Consider the following 16,222-nt stretch of genomic DNA (forward strand, 5'->3'; position numbering starts at 1 on the left):
AACACCTCTAAAAGCTCCCTTCTGTTGCACTGGTTCACAATTCTGGCACCTGTAGCCTCAGCTCCATTTTATGTCTGAAAAATGTTCTTTTATAGTGAGATTGCTAGAGAGCTAATCAAATTTGGTGACATAGTGACATCACTGGGAGCAATACTCTCTTTTTGTTGACTGTATGCCCTCAGTGACATCATCACATAGCCAAATCTTACAGGTTGTATAATGATATCACCCTAGGATGAAAAACTATTTTTCAAACAAGAAATAGCACCGAAATTGCTGCAATTTCAGGATTCTCAGAGGCTCAAAATGGAATGCTGTCAAATCACACCTTATGCTGATTTTACTTATGTGATTGATTGATTGATTGATTGATTATTTGTTTGTAGAATTATGCAGATCACATAATAAACAAACAAATAGAAAGGGTGCAGGAGACTCTTGTTTACCGGGCCCTGGAGGCTGGCAGCCTCCAAAGCTCCCATGCAACCATTCCAGAGTCTGGTAAACAAGACGGAGGGCCTAAAAGCTTTTTCCAGGAAGGGTTTTCCCACCACAGAAAGCGTTTTTAAGCCCTCTACCTTCCTTACCAGACTCTAGGAAGGTCTTATGCGGGCTCTGGAGGCCTTCTCAAGATCTCAGGTGGATGGGGTTGTTCTGATTTTATACACAACCCCCAGGACCATAACACCCACATAACTCTTCAATATATGTTAAGAGTTGTGCATCTTCACTGCAGTTCTCTCACACTTGCAGAATTTTTTTTTTTTAATAACCCCCTAAACCCTGATCTCTGAAAGTTGGAGTCATATTTCAGAGGGGAAAGAGAATACACACAAAATGTGTTCTCTTGTTTTGGTTATACAGTCGTACCTTGGTTTTTGAACAGCTTAGTTCTCAAACGTTTTGGCTCCCGAACACCACAAACCCGGAAGTGACGGTTCCAGTTTGTGAACTATTTTTTGAAAGCTGAACATCCGACAGGGCTTCCGCAATCAGAAGATATGCTTTGGTTTCTGAACGTTTTGGAAGTCAAACAGACTTCTGGAACGGATTCTGTTTGACTTCCAAGACACGACTGTATTGGACTAGATATATATTACTATATCGTCCTAGTGTTCCTATATTCTGCCTCAGAACTGTTTCTAGTATTAAGGCTTCTAGTATTACTACTCTTTTGGAGACACTGCTGTGATCTTGAACTTTGCTGCCCTAAACCCCTTTGGAGAAAAGTGTGGTGTATAATTCTAATAAATAGTGAGTAAATAAATCCTCCAATTCAATAGCACACCAGGTTTGGGAAAAGTGAAGATACATGTCAATGCCACAGAACTTTGAAGAATGTGGTTACAAATAGGTAGCCATGTTGGTCTGCCATAGTCAAAATAAAAAAATTCCTTCCAGTAGCACCTTAAAGACCAACTAAGTTAGTTCTTGGTATGAGCTTTCGTGTGCATGCACACTTCTTCAGATTAACTAAATAACTGTGTATCTGAAGAAGTGTGCATGCACACGAAAGCTCATACCAGAACTAACTTAGTTGGTCTTTAAGGTGCTACCGGAAGGAATTTTTTTATTTTGAAGAATGTGCTCTCCCCTAAGTGTGTCTGTGTCCTCTTCTACCCCTCCCATTCAGCTTTGTGTCAAACATCTATGTGTGTGCCCATGATTGGCTTTTGTGGTTAGTTGTGCTTGTGTCTTACATCACAGACCTCCTTTGGGCAAGTCAGCACCTAGTCCCAGTATTTCCCATCTGTAAAACAGGTAAGCATTATCTATACACTCTGTCATCAAACGTTGGCAACATTCTGTTACATATGTGTTGACTATGGCTTCACTCGCTTCCTTGACTGTTTAATACTCTGTAATGTATTCATTTATTTGTCCTGTGGACTAATCTCAGCTTCAGTGTACCCCAATTGTAAAATGTGTGAACATTTTTAGAAAACCTTCAAACTCTTATTCCTTATTAATGTGATGCAAATATGCTTCTCTTTGTGTATCTCGACCTGCAGTCTACAACTGGATTAACTAAATAACTTGAAGTTCTTCCTTTCTGTTTGCAACAGGGTTGTAGATTGGATTGCATTAGGTAATGTGTGATGGCCAGATATCAGATGTGGATGGCACTACCTGGCGACAGGGGACTTGTAAGAACATGATATAGATGGATAAACTGCTATGCTCCACCCCTGACCTATCAGACTCCATCCTCAACAAAGCATTCTGTGACTAGGTCCAGTGGGTGAACCCCAGAGCTCTGGTAAAAGGGGGTGTGGACCATGAATGACAAAAGTTTGAAGTCTGCCCTCCCTGATCTATTGCAAAATCTGCTAATTTCCCCCCAGTTATATGCAATTTGTCCATATGGTAAGAATATGAAGAGGGCAATGTAACTGTGTAGCACACATCTGAGGCAAATTTCATGTCATTCCTCTTCCCTGTCCATAGTACTGCCAAAATCAAACTCCACATATTATAACTCTTGTTCCCAAAATAGAACAGTAACATATTCTGAACAAACAGTGTCTGAGCTGCAGCCACAATGCATGTCTCTGCCAAGAAAGATAGCATCTGCCAAATACCTTGAGATTCAAAAAAGAAAAAAGTACTTAATAAACATTCATTCACTGAAGGGGAAAATACCATAAAATTGCAGTACTACTCCTGCAAGATCAGGGAACCCTGACATAGAAATTACACTTTCACTAAGTTAAAAATAGGTTGTTCATCAGGAAATAATATCTCAGCTTCTGCTCTGCCAGAATGTTCAGTGGGGAGGAAATTATGTGAATTGCAAGGAAAACAGGTGGTAAATAAAGATTGCTGACTCCCCTCTTTATGCATAATTCACAAAAAAGCACATTTTAGGTTAGCAAATCAGGTGAGCACCTACCAAAGGACTAAGCTCTGTCATACAATTGGGCAGGCTGGGCACCAAGCAGGAAGAGTTAGGAGGTACAAGAGGGGAACTGGATGCACCATCTTTTAAAAAACCCTGTTTATTCAAACAAATAGAGTCATAAATGGGTCATAAATATAATGTCAGTAGATTGCTTCCGGGCTGTTTGTTTAATGCAATTCTTTGGGAAATACATTCAACCATGGTTTACAGCAGGCTCCACACTTTTCTTTAAACACTTCAATGAAAAGAGTGTTTATCTAGTATAATTAGGGTTCTTCAAGTAGTCCTTTGTGTAAACCCATACTATTTGTCGAAATGATATTATGTCCTTGTACATTTTTTGTTTTATTTCATTTTATTGTACACCATTTCAGTAAATTTGGGCCGTGAAGTGGTTTACAGATCTGCAAATACATAAATAAATGGTTCTGCTCCTTCAGTTCTTTCTGCATAGCTACAAAAGTATGAGACATCAACAGAGGAGGAGAATAGGGTGCATGGATGACCACTTGAAGGACACCTATGAACAGGTATGTCAATTGCTTTTCTTCTTTCTGGGCTACATAAACTCCTACAATTGACTGACTAGTAAGCCAACTAGAGCTAGACACTTCATTCATGGAAGATCTCACAAGAAGTATCAGCACAGGAATTAAGATCCAGAGCACAGTGCCTGATAAATAGGTAGGACAGTACATGTGGCAGTTCTGCAAAGTTCAATGAAGGATGTTTAATTAAAGTGTGCTGAGGAGGTAGCTGTTCTATGGAATGAGTTGACAACTGGGTTGTTTGGCTAATTGGTAGCCCAGATCACTAGAAGATGCTACCCAACAAAATAGTCTTTGAGATGACACCTAATTACCTTTATGAGAGCCATTACATACAAAAACATTATTCTTCCAAACTTTGTGGTCCTAAAAAATGTACAAGGCTAGCAGGTGTGTAGTGTGCATTTGTTGTTGTTGTTTTTTCCGTTCTGGGTGGAGAGCCGGAAAGTATGTCCTGATTGCGAATAAAGAGGGACGCAACCTTTGGAAGGAAAGATACCTCCATAGTCGGAAGTGGTGTGCTTCCAAATACCAGTTGCTAGAAACCACAGAAGGGTTGCTGTTTTACCCAGATGCTGCCTGTGGGCTTTCTATAGGCACCAGGCTGGCTGCTGTGAAAACAGGATGTTGGACTAGATGGGTCACTGGCCTGATCCAGAAGCTCTCTTAAGTTCTTATGATACACTAGAAAACCACATTTATCCTGGTACATCTGCTGGAAAGGTGAATCATAGCATAAAACAGACAAGAAAGACTATCATGAAAGGGAGATAGCAGAGATCACAAGTGGCTATAGATTCACAGTGATTTCTCACTTGTTACTTGAGAACTAACACCAGTATCCAGGGCAGAGTGGGTGACAGGAGGGTAGCTGTGTCCAGAAAAAAACATGTAAGACAGAAAGTTTGAAAATGTTTAATAATCAACTACTGAGGGTTGTATTAAGAGACAACAGTTACATGGGAAGAAATGGACAGGCTGTGGGAACAAAGGTGAAGGCATATGTCAATACATTTGATACAGAATGGAATTTTGCATCCATAACATGAGAAGCAGTCATGGCATAGAATGAAGAATGAGAGTTAGCAACAACATCTAATTGGAAGTCTGCCATGGCAAGCAGTTATCTATGTAAAAAGCACTCAGATATCTCTTTTCACTTAAAGAGTGTGGGCACTACTATAGTACATTTCTGGATGCCATGGAGAATTCAGGGAGAAGAACCCAGTAGAGATAACAGTGGTCTCTAACTGCAAAACAGAAACTTAGAGACACTGGGTATCTTTAGCAGATAGTTATGCGGAAAATAAGATCAATGTGCATGGATGATGAAATGTTAAGAAAAGTCAGAATATTAGCAAGAGAAATAATTAAAAGCTTCTTTTGACTATTCATAGTATTTGTATCCTGGTCTGGTGACAGAGTACAGGCATTCATTTAGGATACCATTTTCTTTGGGGGCCTGAAGTACTGAAACAGGAACAATATTCTATGAGGATGGAATTGGATCTATATGTTCTATGATAAGCAAAGAGTGTATTGCTTGGGATAACGTAGAAATAAGATGGACACTTGAATAATTGAGGAGGAAGGGTATGGTATGGTACTGTATTACATTAGAGTATGTAATTTAAGATTTTGAGAACCCATACCAAAGAAACACGAGCATATGTCACCAAAATGAATGGTCAGTTTCAGGAAAAGCCAAAGGGAGACAAAGATCTTCATCTGGAAGTCCCTATATTCTTGGAAGTGGAGTTAGGTGATATATCTTTGTTTTGTTTTTACAATTCAGAAAGGAGAGTAAGTTATGAGATGACACCTGAGAATAATGCAAAATAGAGTAGGAGTTTACTCCCTGGTAATTTTGAGGTGCCCTTTCTGCACCTTTCCCAGGTCTACAATATTCATTTTGAGGTGCAGTGATCAGAATTGTACACAGTATTCAAAGTGTAGTTACATCATAGATTTGAATTGCAGTAGGAATATAGGCACAGGTCCCAGTGGAAAGCCATAACCTTTGAACTACAGTCCACTACATAACATACTACTGTGTTGACTTTTCTTTTCTTGGAGAAAGGCTTCAGCATAAAATAATGTTGCCAGTTACTGTCCTCTGGGAAGGTGTAAAAAAAGGAAATACATTTTCTCACAAGAAATATTGAGATCGTGCCATACACACTTGATAATTGGCAATATACAGTGAGAACAGCATAGTAAAAATTGCTCCCCAACATGTCCAATTTCCTGCTGCCTTTATCAGTCAGTGCAGAATGCTGTTTTCCCCCCACAGACTTCAATGAGGAAATTTGGAGCTGAAGTTTTCAAAAACACACCCATTTGTGCATTTTGTGTCTCTGTGTGTGTGTGTGCGCACGCGCATGCACATGAGAGAGAGGAAGTAGGTGGGTGCAGGGAGGAAGAAGTAGGTACAGTGGTACCTCGGGTTACATACACTTCAGGTTACATACGCTTCAGGTCACAGACTCTGCTAACCCAGAAATATTGCTTCAGGTTAAGAACTTTGCTTCAGGATGAGAACAGAAATTGTGCTCTGGTGGTGCAGCAGCAGCAGGAGGCCCCATTAGCTAAAGTGGTGCTTCAGGTTAAGAACAGTTTCAGGTTAAGTACGGACCTCCGGAACGAATTAAGTACTTAACCTGAGGTACCACTGTAGTGGCTTTATTCCAAGAGTCCTTTACTTGCAAGAGTGCAGGGCACTGGCACCAAATATAGGGAGCCCTATAGTTTTGTGGGTGCTTGGTAACCACGCCGTGGGGCTCTGATGCAATGTCCGAGGAAGGCCCTGCAAAGCCTCTGATGCAACTTCCAGTAGAAACCAGAAGTTGTGTTGGAGGTCTCATGAGGCCTCAGATGTGACCTCCCAGGCCCCATTGAGGCCTTGGAAACACTGCTGCAGTGCACCAATGTAACGTGATGTCATGAAGTCACAACGTAACGTTACGTCGTGGGTGCAATTGGGCATCCATAATCAGCGGTGTAGCTAGCCGCTTGGGTACCGGGGGAGGGGCAAACCACCCATGGGGGTGGGACAAGCAGGCCACAGGGCGGGGTGTGCCATGGCAGGGCGCACTGCACAGAGCCTCCCTGGAGTCTGCCCGCCGCCTCACCCTCAGCTATAGGATGGCGGGGGGGGGGGGGGAGGCAGCGGACAGATGCAAACCTCATGCTGCCATTTTGGCCGACCTAGAGCCTGCAGGCGCCCGAGCCACCATGTCACTTCCAAGAGAGACATGTAGTTCGGGCGTGCTGCAGGCCCCATGGTAAGTGCCTACCCCCCCCCCCAGCTACACCTCTGCCCATAATCTGGGACCCAAGGCAGCGCCCCTGTTTAGGAGAGACAAACTGGTTCATTTGTAAGAAGTGCTTGCTGCAATTTTTATGTCAACTTGCAAAGAACTTACACTGATTATATTTGGGGATCTTGCATGGAGATGGAGGAGATTTTGAGAGTGCATAGGGAAAGAAGAAGAAGGGGAAGTTCCATTGCACAAGTGGAACTCTGCATTCACAGCACTGGATACAACCCTAAAGTTCTAGAGAATTCTCAGGGTGTACAGCATAGGAGCAAACCCCAGTTTAGAAGTGCACAGGGACCATACAAAGAAAAAGCACAGCAATATATATCGGAGACTAAAGTCATAAAGAAGGGTAAGGAAGACATTTTATCTCATGACCTGTGAGGCCAGTAATGTTACTCAAAAAATACACAAAAATAAAACTGGAATCTCTTCAGCTTCATGCTAGGCTCCAAACTATCCAAATCTAGTTTTGATGTTTCCCAAAATAGAGTCTCAGCCTGGAGTCCTTGGGTTGCATGTGCTGGCTGAGGTTGATGGGTGTTGTAGTACGAAACACTTGAAAGGTAACAGGTTGGGAAAGGATGTCCTCTCAGTTATTGGAATTTATTCTTTTTGAAGAAAAACTATTTTCTCAGTATATTTTTATTCCCTGGTTGTGTGTTTTGCTGTTTAATTACCATGAAGACTGAAGATCCCAGAAACAGTAGCTTTAGTCAATAGAATAACTAAGGAAACATTAATGTTGCTGTATTTTTACTAAGAAGGTCATGTGCAGGTTTTCTGTTCTCACAATTCTACAATGATGTCTACGAAAATTGGGGGTTATTGTCCTAGATCTAAACACTTCAATAGATTGGAGATTAATACACAGATACCAACCAAAGTGCTCAGCCCCTCCTGGCAGACATCCACAAGACCTCTCAAGTGCAGGGACTTTTTTTTATACCAGCTTGTGATGTATGTACATTCCTGTACAGAATAAATTTGAGGCTTCCAAATTTAATTGCTAAGTAAGTGAACCAGAGATACATGATGTTAGAATAAAAGCATCTTTTAACTCATTTAATTTGATACACAAAGCTGTAGTGAAACCAGACATAAGACAGTGCAGTGTAAAGAAAAAACAGAGCATGCCTTTAAAGTTAAAAGCCATAATAAAGTTTAACTATGGTTTCAGGCTCCACCACTCTGATCCAACAATCTTAAGACAACTCCATCATTCAGAAATCCCCAGCAGCTTCATCCCTTTGTTTTGCATTGAGGGTGACAGTAAAGACATTCATGTTTCCTTTTAGCCAAGCATTTTTATACTGCTCTGTCACTTTCAATCATGTCTGAACAGCCACACTTGACAGACTTGGCCATTCTGGTAGACATATCCATTTTAAGGAGGGATCTGCTCTGTCTGGACACAGCTGAGGTGTGCCCCAAACATACAGAAAGGGCATGGGGCAAGCAGACAGGCAGTCTAGTCACCAAAGGCTCAAGCACTTGGTTTGCTATGGATCACCATGCAACTGCAAAATGTAACGTGATTCTAGAAGAATCATAGCAATGGATTTCAATAACAGCCTCACTGTGCCTCCTTCCCATCACTGTGTAGCTTGGATTCCCCAATTCTTCAGATTCCTTGAATGGAGTGCATTCTAGAGTTGTAGGATTTGAGTCTTGTATGTGTTGGGGACCTCCTCCTCTCAGGTCTCATACAACCCACAGGTACTGCACTGGCGATCCAGGTGCCACAGTAAGATCTAGGTATGAGAACTCTCATATGACACATGCCATTCTCATCATGCTGCTTATTTCTCCATCTGTCCCATTCTCATAGTTCTCTCCTTGAGAAGTTGAGGATCTCAGATTGGTCCCCTGTTGCTCTTATTTTGCAGCTCCACTAAACTCTGCTTCCGGCATCAGGAATTCTTGATCTGATCCAGAAGAATTCTTTTCATGAACACTTTTCTTTGTATTTAAATGATATTGAAGATGCCAAATGAGCAACCATAGAAAATGATGGGTTCTTTTGAAGGATTTCTATTGAAAAATACACATTTTCACAGAATCCAAATGACTCATCAGCTGATTGACACATCAGACGTTCAGAGCCTCCATTTAAAGAAAATACCACTGAACTAAGTGAGGTAAAATCAAAATATTGTGGCTTGACAGGGCTATGGATGGGGGTATCAGTGACTTGGATCGGTTCCTGGAAGTCATTAATCTATACCACTAAACAAGGAGCACTGGCACTTGGGAGTCTTACAAGCTGAGGAATAAATATATGGAAAATAAATTCAACTTATCACATGGAAATATATTCAACTATCAAATGCAAGTGCCATGTGTAACAGGTCTGGGGAGTCTCTTGGGCAGCACAGCGTGGTTACTCTCAATTACTTTCAACAGGGTATATTTGACCAGCACTGGATTTGCCTATACATCATCTTATAGAGTCAGTATGCTCCAAAGGATAGCAGCGTTCAAAAACCTCATCAGACAGGTATTCACTGTTCAGCAGTCCCTCTCATACAAAATGGAATTGTGACCTATCTGAGAGCATAGGCAAAAACATTACTATCCTTCAAAGGCTTCCTCAGACAATTCGATCTTCAGCTGGATTAAAAAAAAAATCTAAGAGTCAGCACCAGTTGTATCTAAAAATGGTGGGCATTCCATAATCAGACCGTCATCACAAAGACAACATATATAACATTGCAGGACATAAATATATATAACACTGGTGTCTCTTTCTGGAAGTGGTTTGAGACTACCATTCTGCACTGATGAACACGGGGATAAGGAAAGTGATTAGGTTATGAAAACTTACCATTACATCTTTCTATAGCCATCTGTTTGATGTTGCAGAACAAATAAAGAATGCAATATCATAAATACTAAAAAATTTAAAATGTTTATATACACAAGAAAGGATAGAAAAAAGAATTGCTAATCTTCCCCCTACCACAAGAAGCCCACCCTCTTCCTTTTAAAAAAGAGTAAAATGTTCCTATCCTGGGGTGGCAGAGAAGTTTTCCATTAATGAGATTCGATTCCCTGAAGCTAAAAATACCTTCCCAATAAATTGTAATGGGGCATCTTTCTGTTCCTTACAACTACTTTACAGTGCTATAGGACAACTCTGGAATAAAAATTTGCATTATTGCTCCCTTTTGCAAGATATGGGTTGCAAGTCATGTAATAATTAAGTGACTCAGACCATAAGCTAGAAGGTCAGAAAGCCTTGTGCTTCCCTCTGCCACCCCCCCCCCCGGGAAAAGCACAAGTTAAAAAGTGAAGCACAACAAAGCTCTGAACGTTGTCTCCAACCCCAAAGGCGAAGAGCCGGAGGAGAGGGTTTGCCCAACTCCAGAGGACTCCTGCTGTGGCAAGAGTACTTAATCCATAATTCTTCCCTTCAGTGTTCTGGCCTTCTTTCCCCAGCCAGGCTCTGAGCTCTATCAAATATTCATCTCCTCTCTCCTTAAATAATAGATCAATGTAATAACAGGCAAAGCACAGTTAATCACAGCTTTTCAAACCCCACACAAAAGCCACCAGGCGATGGGTAGGGACAGGCACAGCAGTGCGGAGGGGGCAGGGACCCAAAGCATCAGCAGCCTACAATGACAGCACACACAAGTGGGAAAGCAGCTCCATGCCTAGCCCCTAGGCCATCCCCCGCAAAAGATGCAGCTGCAGGCCTCCTTCGAGGAGAACTTGTCATGACATAGCCAGAGCCAACAAGCAGGTCTTTCTGGCAACAGGTGCCAAAGCTGGACAGATAAGCATATACTCAGTGGAAATAGAATGCAAAAGTGAGGCGAGGCACATAGGAGAAGTGTTCATGTTTACACAGAGGTTTAGCATGCTAGCTTCCCCAAACCAAGGACTAGAATTCAAAATCTATTATGTGGCTAAAGCAAGCAAGCATGGATAGCTTCAGTTTAGGTGTACTGGCCCATCACAAAGTCACTGTACAGTCTAGAGCACTGTCACGCTCAGATTCTGAAAAGTACAAGAAATGATTACAGGAGGTATTTGCAAAAAGGAGTTGGTGTCAACTGACCAGCTGAGCTACATGAGAATTGAGGACAATGGAAGAGGGAGGTGCATTGTTCAAAATGTGCTATACTAGTATAGGGAAACTTCATTACTGTCTTTCTGCTACAAAAGATTCCCCCTAGATCTGTTGTGTTGGGAGTGAGCCCTCAAGAGATGTAGGGATTGCTGCCTTCTTTGCTTTAAGCGAGTACCAATAGCAGGCTGAACTGTGAAGATCATCTGCACCTCTGAAACTGTACATCCCTCTCTTATACTATATACCGTATTTTTTGCACCATAACACTCACTTTTTTCCTCCTAGAAAGTAAGGGGAAATGTCTGTGCGTGTTATGGAGGAAATGCCTACGGGTGGCATGCCTACGGATTTTCCTCCTCTAAAAACTACGTGCGTGTTATGGTCGGGTGCGTGTTACAGAGCGAAAAATACGGTATATCTCACTGAAATTGTGTATGCAGAAACTCTCAGAGGGACACAGTCCCTTATTGCTCCAAGAAGCACAATTCTTTCCCTAACAAGAGGCTACTTTTTTTAAAAAAAATGACCTTCCATTCATGGTCACACAAAAACCCAGGAGACAGCCCTGCTGAGAGCAAGGACAAAGTGAATGCTCCTAGGACCTATAGCTAGTGCTTGAGCATTGCATGACAATTAAGTGCAAAACAAAGCTAATTATGATTGACAGAAGCCCCAGAAGCATTCTCGCTCCTTTCAAACCACCCCTCCCTTTCTTGTGACCTTCATGACTAACGAGCAGCAAAAGGGATCAGTTTCAAATTGCATAGGTATCCAGTTGTCTTCAGCTTCTCCCAATATGCCCAGAGTACAGTATATATACACATGTATCCTGAATGCTCCAGACGAGTCTTCACAGATGCAACAGCCATGTTCTCAGTATGCCGATATAGATGGTGTGATAAAGATCCCAATTCAGCAAAGGTCTCGGCAATCTCCCCCCAGCATCCAAGTTGTCAAGCATTATTAGTAGTCACTGCCAACAGTAGAAGTAGAAAGCACTTAGCATCTCAGAGGAATGGGCTCGAAGGAAGGAAGGATGATAGATTAGATAGCAAGACAGATGTGGTGTTTCTTTCAAGGTCACAGGATCACTGCTCGACTTCAAAAATGCAAACTATTTATTGGCACATCTACAGGTCGCTAGCTTTTGAATGACATCAGTTGCATCAGAAGTCAACAGGGAAAATGGCAGAGGCTTCTGCAGGGAAATTCATAAAATGAAATCATTAAATCAGACAGACCTGGGAATTTTTAATATAGCTGTTTGTAAAGAGCTCAGGGAACTTCAAAGGAAAGGTGTTATATTAGGGCAAAGTATTATTAAGGATGAAGATGGCCTTTGAAACAAACAAGGTGTAACAAAAACATTCTAATAAAGTCCCTATGGAAGGTTTTGTTTTTAACTGCACAGGAGAATGAGATTGGAAAGAACAATCTCTTATACTGTTATTATTTCTAGATTGTTGTGGATGCCAAATTTTCCCCACTGAGCAGTAGCATCTTCTTAGAGAAAGGCTAAAGGAAAAGACAGAATGGGAAGCAAAAGATGAAGAAAAAAATGGCTTAGAATCTTGCAAGCTGCTCAGAATCTACAGTCCCCATTTTGTTCAGTGTTCTGAAGAAGGGAACATAAGATAACAACATAAAACCTAAGAAGAGTCCTGCTGTATCAGACCAAAGGTCTATCCTTTCAAGCAACCTGTTATCATGGTGGTCATCCAGATACTGTTTGAACCCTACATGCAACAGGACTTGAGTGCAGCAACACTTTCCCCAGTTGTGATTCCAAGCAACTGACATTCAGAGGCATATTGCCTCCAGCAGTGGAGGTAGAATCATAGTTAGTAGCCAATAGTAACCTTTTCCTCCATAAATTTGAACAATCCTCTTTTAATAAGAACATAACAACCTGCAAGATAAGCTCAAAATTCTTCAGGATTAGGCTGGATCATTTTGTGATCAGCTACCTCAAGCTATCATGTCTAACTGAACTGTCATCATGCCCAGTGCTCAAGATATTCAGTACCACCTTGGCTGATATTTACAACCACTTGAATGATAAAATCACTTTATATTCCTGAGTAAGTTTCCATCCTGTAAGAAAGACATCACAACATTTCTCCACTGCAACACTATGCAGTCCCAGATAAGACTACCAGTCCTCACATAGCCAGCCACAAACAGGATGTAAGAAAAAGTCTGTTTGCTTGATTTGTGTATCTGTTCTCTGCATTCAATAGAATTAGCCATGACTTGTTTAGTTTATCCCAATCCAACATAGGATGGAACCCAAGAACAACATAACTAGTTGTGCATGCCCTAGAGACTTTTGGTCTTGTATTTCTCAAACATTCTCCCACTGCACATGTTTTTTTTGGACTGAGTGGATTTTCAAAAGCTGAGTGGATTTTCCAAACAACCCACTTTGTCTAAAGTAAGTATCTAGATCCCAGTGAGTTGCTGTTTCAGAGGCGCAAAAAGGCTCTTGATCGTCAACTATTTCACGCATTACTTGTACCTGTTTGTAGCCATGGTTCCTCAATCTGCTGTTGTAATGTGCAGGGAATACATTTCCATTACCAGAGCAATGAAGCTGATGTTTCCTTGCATTAATATATGTGCATACATATATATACTGAAAAGTAAATCAGTGTGGTGGATTGATTCAAGCATTCAGTTGTACACTGAAGATGCTGTTCCTCTGTGCTGTCTTATTTTCACTGGAATGAACATCTGAATGTGCATCACAGCATGAGGAAGAATTGGTGGATGTCTTTGTGTACGTGTGCATATACACACACATACCCTTGTTAACAGTTGCATTTTCTTGTGCAAATTGATTGCTAAAAGACGGACCTTGTGCTGTGTGCAGAGGGGTCTCACAAATCTCTCCTCTCCCCATTTTGAGCTAAACGTTAATCCCAATCCATATATGGATACATTTGAGATCACAACCTGAATGATCTTCCATTCTGTGTAATTAAAAGCAACCAAATCAGATTATGGTAGCTCCCTTTCTTCCCAACATAAAAGGTAAAGGGACTCATGACCATTAGGTCCAGTCGAGGCTGACTCTGGAGTTGCGGCACTCATCTCACTTTATTAGCCAAGGGAGCCGGCGTACAGGTTCCGGGTCATGTGGCCAGCATGACTAAGCCGCTTCTGGCGAACCAGAGCAGCGCACGGAAACGCCGTTTACCTTCCCGCCGGAGCGGTACCTATTTATCTACTTGCACTTTGACGTGCTTTCGAACTGCTAGGTTGGCAGGAGCAGGGACTGAGCAACGGGAGCTCACCCTGTCACGGGGATTCGAACTGCCGACCTTCTGATCGGCAAGTCCTAGGCTCTGTGGTTTAGCCCACAGCGCCACCTGCGCCCCTTGTTTAGCCAGCCACAAACAAAGGGGATAAAAATCAATCTGAATTGAATACATTTGTGTTGGGAGACCTAATATGTAGCAGTAGCAACACTAAATTGCTGTTGAATCTCCCAGACTATGCTTTTGAAAAAGCATTACTTGAGATATCTTTTCTGAACCACTCACCAACATATCCTAATATATAAAAATGGGAAGAGGAAAAAAACCATCCTATTCAGTTTACAAGTGAGTCCTGGTTGCAGGCTGCTTGTGACCAGAATGAAAATTCTTTGCAAAGACTTGTGGAGTCTTAATATGTAGTAGTGGGTAAAATAACAAGATGGAGAGACACATATTTTATTCTTCTTAAAATTCAAAGTCATAATGCTGAAACATGTCAGACTGACAAGTGTGAATACCAGTGCCATGTTTCTAAAATAATAGGTGCTGTTGAGCAAGCTGCCTTGAAGTCACACTCAGTGGAACGGAAGCTCATTCCCTGCATTCCAGGTGTGTGGGGGACAAATTCCAAATGCTGGGACTAAGAAGGAGCGAAACAAAGCCAAACAGACATGCCAAATGGCACTGTCGTTCTAAATTTGTGAATGGTGTACGAACAGTTATTTCTACTCCATTATTGAATAGAAGGGTGTGTGGTTTTGATCAGTGCCTGATGGGTCTCAAACCCTAAGTGAGTGAGGGACTTCCCCTGCATATGAAGACAGGCTCTGGTGGATTGAATGGATGAGACCAATAGCGGGTCGAACAGTCAAGAAGGTGGTTTCTGCACATGCTGGAGAGTGAAATTAGGGACAGGTGGGGCTTGTCAAACTGGGAAGGTAGCCCATCTAGGAGAAGGAAAACTCTGATCCTAAACTTCTGCTGTCTTGTGGGATATCTTCAGGAGAAGAAAAGGATGAGGAGTAAACCCTACACAAATCCAGAGTGGAGTCCCTAAGACAGTTGGATGGTGCCCTGTATGCCTCCTTCCGGCAACTCCAGGAGCTAAGCTGGTGCCAAATGTATTGCTCTGTTTTCCTTTGGACCACATTAGTGAGCCTGAGAGGGGGATCCTGTTGTCTGGGCAGTCCAGGACCTCCATACTGCTCAGGCTTGCACTCTGGGGAGGTCACTTCGGTGCTGCTAACACAGCAGTTTGGCTTCACCTGCGGAAGCGCACTCCACTGTCTCTTGAAACAGACAGATGCCAACAAAGGTTAATCTGAAGTCCTGCCTCAGATTAAGGCCTGATGGAAACTCTATTTATAACCAAACCAAACCCAGCTTTAGAAGGATTGGTGGCACCTAATGTTATTTCTCAATGTTAGAGTGCATGTCTGAAGTCTTGTGCTATATTTATTGAGCACGACTTCCTTCACTCTTTTTAGACAGCAGGAGAAAGTAAGGTCAGCCATTTGTAAATTATAAACAACTTACCTCATGGTAAATTTGTTTCAGTTGATAAGCAACACAGTTGTATAACAGATAGACATTGTTAATTATCACCTATCTAATAAGAAATTCTCTAAAAGTGGAATTCATTCTTCACACAACAGAATTCAGGCTAAAACCCTCCTGCAAATCCCTAGAAGACCAGTATAGTGCTCCTGGGATGAAAGGAATCTGGGTTGATGTTCTCTTGACTCTAGTTAAGGCAGAATTAAGCAGAAGATGCTAAGATGCTAAAGCAATAACACAAGGTACTACAATGCTGTTTAATCTGTTCTATTGGACCTCATGTTGTTTGTATTAAACCAAGAGCTTGCAGAGAGGTGGTCTTTGTATTCCAGCTTCTCCACTGAGGTTTTAGTGGAAAAGAAACGTTAGAGGAAGTGTTAATAGATCTAAATGACATATTAATGGTTACTAAGGTAACCTTGAAAGTAGCTTCACATGCAAGTGAAACAGTTAAAAGAGCCTATGTACATCTTGCCACCTACATAGCACCTAAACAGCGTCAACAGAATGTCTTCTACATCTTTTCCCATTCCATTTTTTGACTGACCAGTTGTAGA

General features: G+C 41.8%; 1 protein-coding gene and 1 long non-coding RNA gene across 5 annotated transcripts in view; both read right to left on the bottom strand.

The window, feature by feature from the left end:
• Positions 1–16,222, bottom strand: part of TEX264 (testis expressed 264, ER-phagy receptor) — a 161,704-nt gene that overhangs the window by 10,638 nt on the left and 134,844 nt on the right. The window lies entirely within an intron of this gene.
• Positions 4,350–11,086, bottom strand: LOC308577943. Its single transcript, XR_014003783.1, has 2 exons — positions 9,598–11,086; positions 4,350–8,804 (listed from the first exon to the last, which is right to left on the bottom strand). It is a non-coding gene; the product is annotated as an uncharacterized lncRNA (long non-coding RNA).

This window comes from Podarcis bocagei, assembly GCF_964188305.1.
Source record: "Podarcis bocagei genome assembly, chromosome: 2".
Lineage (NCBI taxonomy): Eukaryota > Metazoa > Chordata > Lepidosauria > Squamata > Lacertidae > Podarcis > Podarcis bocagei.